We start from the raw sequence: 3,345 nt of genomic DNA, 5'->3' as shown, positions 1-3,345 counted from the left end.
TGAATTAAAGAAATGGTTATAGCATTTAAATATAAACTTTCCCTTTAATTGGCTATTTCTGGGTTTCCGCCTCTGCTCCCCGTGTTTTAGGCGCCTGTGCCTGCACTAGAGATAAAGGTGTGGACAGAGGACAGGGGAGCAGGCAGGGAAAGCCTCCCTGGACCACTGGGAGCTGGGGTGTGTGTCCTGGGCTTGGACATTACTGGACTGTAAGGAGTAAACACCAACATTACACATGCACTCATTTATGCAACAGATATTTATTGGTCATTTGAAATGTGTCAGCCACTTTTCTAGGCACCTGAGATAATTTAGTGAACAAAACTGGGAAATTCCCTGCCCTTCTTAAGCTTACACTTTAGTGGAGTGAGACAATAAATGGAAAATATAATGAGGAAATTATAAAGAGTGTTCTAAATAGAGAAGTACTAGGAAATATACATACTATCATACATATTGATACATATTATATCGGGACCATACGCGAGGAAGCTTCTGGTGTGGAGGGAACACCTTTGAGGGCAATTTTCTGGTGATTCCTCAGGTGGCGGTGGTAGGTGGATGACTGGCGGTACCTTCTCTGGCAAAGGGAACACACACAGGGCTTCTCTCCCATGTGGATCCTCTCATGAGCCCGAAGGTTGATTTTGTGGCTGAAGGACATTTCACACGTGCTGCACCTGAAAGGCTTCTCTCCTGTGTGAATCCTCTGATGCACACGTAGGTCTGATGCCTTGAAGAAGTCTTTGTCACACTGGGCACAAATAAATGTCCTCTCATTATCATGTCTTCTTTGATGGGCTTTAACCGAGAAACATACCTAAAGATGCTGGAACACTTCTCACATTTGTATGATTTGGGGGCTCTGTGGCATCTTTCTTGGTGTCCCCCACATGCTGAGTTTCCCTCAATGCTCTAGTGGGTGGGAACACGCTCAGGGGTAACTGGTCTGGCCTGGAAAGATATCCTGGTTCCACCTCCATAAGGACATCTTGAAAAGAGGGTCCTTTCAGGGACGCTTCCTGGGACCTGGAGGTGCCTAGACCTGCTCTTCTGGAGCTGAGGGGATTCTCCAAAGAAACAGCTCCCTCTTCAGGCCCAGGACAGTTCTCCTCCTGGATAATGAGTAGGGAAAGTGTTTGATTACCTTGACTAGTAATACTGTCGTTTACTTGACAAGTTTTCAAAGAAACGTTGCCACCATTTTCTTTACCTTCATCTCCTATGAAAATAAAGAAGTTGTACCCAAAAAAGAGTTCACACAGAACATCCTTCTGCTATCTGGGCTCCCCTCATTTGCCTTGTCCTGTTTCCAGAGAAGTATCTTAGGGGGTCCCCTTGTTCTCTCCTGCTGGGGTTCCTGTTGACAACTGTTTTGTTAGATGAACAATGATTTCTCTTAAGGGAATATTCTCAGAAAAGAGGGCTTCTTGTCTCCACATGTAGATGTGGACCTGTTTTTTTGAAAAAAAAATGCTTGATCACTGTCATATATGGATCTGCTGTGTGACAAAAGCCACTGTGGAAAACCTGCCTCAGTCAGGCTTTCCCAAGAGCTCTATACTGTGGGCCCCCACACCTCTTTGTTCTGCCCTTACTTTTATTGCATTAAATTTCATAGTAATTTCTTCATTCCTAATGAAAACAGACAAATACTAAGGCTTTCTGAGGGAAGAAGAAGCTCATGTTAAGGCATTTCTCCTCATCCTTGAGGTTTCTGCCCAATTGGCAATATCTCAGTGAGTCCTCCTACCACCTTACCAATGAAAATCAATTAAATAAATTAATATGTTGGTTACTATATACCCCACTGAATGAATGCCTATAAAACTTCTTTCATTGTTGCTTACTTAGGACAGTAAAGATTCACCTTGATGAGGAAGAGTGTGATCTGACTAATAATTGGGTCTACAACAGTCTCTTCTTTCTCTACTTCCAGGCATCTCCAACTGACTACTTACTCCTTTCTGCCTCTCACTCCAGGAACCAGAACCCTCTACTCACTAAGCCAGGTGGCTTCATGCAATCATCACTCAAGTCTTCCATGAATTTCTCCAGGTTTCTGCCACTTGATTCCCATTTCTCTGTCAAAGTAGACCCATCACTGCAGTGCCTATTGGTCATAAACTGTTCCAGGACCACATGAAAACTAATTTCACTCTTGCTGTGTTTTTCTGGCTGCAGCCACAAGTGAAATGACTTATGGAGTCTTTGCAGTTCCTGTCTTGCACCTGAGTTACTGCCATTTTGAAATAAGCTGTGCTGACTGTTCTGGAACTCAGAGATCTCCTCTGCCTTTTGGAGAGCAGATCCTTGGCTGGGTTTAAAGTCTATATTTTCTGACCCAGGGTCATCCTTGGATGGTTCACATAGAAATGAGTTTCTGAGATCTAAATCCATTTTTAGCAATATTTCTTGGAGACTCAACTTTCCAGGATTCAGTTCCTGGCGTCTCATGACTCTGGGGATCTGCTTCAAAACAAAATCAGGACATCTATAAATAATATTTGACATATCTTGTGATCTTATTTCACTAGTTAGGTAACAGTCAAATGTTGCATAGAGTTGATAGTGATGGATGCTTGAAGACTGTAAGCTAGAAATAGAAGATACTTGTATTCAATTACATTACCAGAATAATTTAAAAAACAAAGAAAACATAAATCTCAGGCCCAGATTACTTCATAGGTGAATTTTATAAGACATTTTTTTTAATTTATTTTTTTAATTATTATTATTTTTTTTGCTGAGGAAGATTCACCCTGAGCTAACATCTGTTGCCAAGCATCCTCTTTTTATATGTGAGCCACTGCCACAGCATGGCCACTGACGATGACTGGCATAGGTCCGCACCCTGGAACCAAACCCGGGTGGCCGAAGCAGAGCATGCCAAACTTAACCACTAGGCCACCAGGGCTGGCTCTATAAGACTTTGTTTTGTTTTGTTTTGTTTTGTTTTGGTGAGGAAGATTGGCTCTGAGCTAACATCTTTTGCCAATCTTCCTCTTTTTTGCTGAGGAAGATTAGCCCTGAGCTAACATCTGTGCCCATCTTCCTCTATTTTGTATATGGGATGCCGCCACAGCATGGCTTGATGAGCAGTGCATAGGTCTGTGCCCAGGATCTGAACCTGTGAACCCCGGGGCACCAAAGCGGAACGAGCAAACTTAACCACTACACAACCGGGCCAGCCCCCCTATAAGACATTTTTAATAACTCTGACCTTAAATAAATTCTCTCAGAGCATAGAAAAAGAGGAGACACTCCTCTTTTAATTAATGAAGTTAATTAATTAATTAGCTTTTCTGATAACAAAACCTTACAAGTACAGTAAAGAAAGGAACA

At 42.4% G+C, this 3,345-nt stretch overlaps 1 pseudogene; it reads right to left on the bottom strand.

Moving 5' to 3' along the window:
* Positions 1 to 465: 465 nt before the first annotated feature.
* On the bottom strand, positions 466 to 2,400 carry LOC101408163 (zinc finger and SCAN domain-containing protein 4-like; annotated as a pseudogene).
* Positions 2,401 to 3,345: the final 945 nt, after the last annotated feature.

This window comes from Ceratotherium simum, chromosome 33, assembly GCF_057802395.1.
Source record: "Ceratotherium simum simum isolate JZ-2026a chromosome 33, ASM5780239v1, whole genome shotgun sequence".
Taxonomy (NCBI): domain Eukaryota; kingdom Metazoa; phylum Chordata; class Mammalia; order Perissodactyla; family Rhinocerotidae; genus Ceratotherium; species Ceratotherium simum.
This window is presented reverse-complemented; position numbering and strand designations above follow the sequence as displayed.